Below are 828 nucleotides of genomic sequence, written 5' to 3'. Positions count from 1 at the left end.
GCCTCACATACACATTCATGCACAAAGGTAAAATATTTTATTAATCAATATTTTTTATTATGGTTTTGTGGGGTACAGTTAAGGGTTAGGTGTGCAATTACTTTTCATTCAGGCACCCTGTTGATAAGAGGTGTTTTCCCATCCCCAGATAGATATTTGCTACTGTTTATCCCATCCCCCTCCACCCCCATAGTTTCCCAGTACTGTCAGTCATTTTCTTATAGTATTACATTGGATGTTCAAGGTCCATTATATGAGTGAGAACATGTGATACTCAGATATTTGTTTCTGTGAGAGGTCACTCAGTATTATAGAATCTAGTTCCATCCAGGTTGCTGTGAAATTCATGATTCTGTTCTTTTTTATGACTGCGTAGTATTCCATTGTGTATACGTACCACATTTTTTTAATCCAGTCCTCTTTTGATGGGCAGCATGGTTGTTTCCAGGTTCTTGCTATTGTGAACAATGCTGCGATAAACATACGTGTGCAGGTATCTTTTTTATAGAGTGATTTGAGGTCTTCAGGGTATATTCCCCGTAGGGGAATTGTGGGGTCATATGGAAGGTCGATTTTTAGAACTTTTAGGAATTGCCACACTGCTTTCCACAGAGGTTACACTAGTTTACACTCCCACCAACAGTGTAGAAGTGTTCCCTTTTCACCACACCCTCTCCAGCAGCTGTTATTTTTTGAGTTGTTGATAATTGCCATTCTGACTGGAGTTAGGTGGTATCTCAGTGTGGTTTTGATTTGCATCTCCCTGATGATTAGTGAGGTTGAGCATTTCTTCATGTGTTTGTTGGCTGCTCGGATGTCTTCTTTTGG

This window comes from Carlito syrichta, unplaced genomic scaffold (assembly GCF_000164805.1).
Source record: "Carlito syrichta isolate Samal-C Ts95f unplaced genomic scaffold, Tarsius_syrichta-2.0.1 Scaffold307141, whole genome shotgun sequence".
NCBI lineage: Eukaryota > Metazoa > Chordata > Mammalia > Primates > Tarsiidae > Carlito > Carlito syrichta.
The sequence above is the reverse complement of the archived record's forward strand: the minus strand, read 5'-3'. Positions refer to the sequence as shown.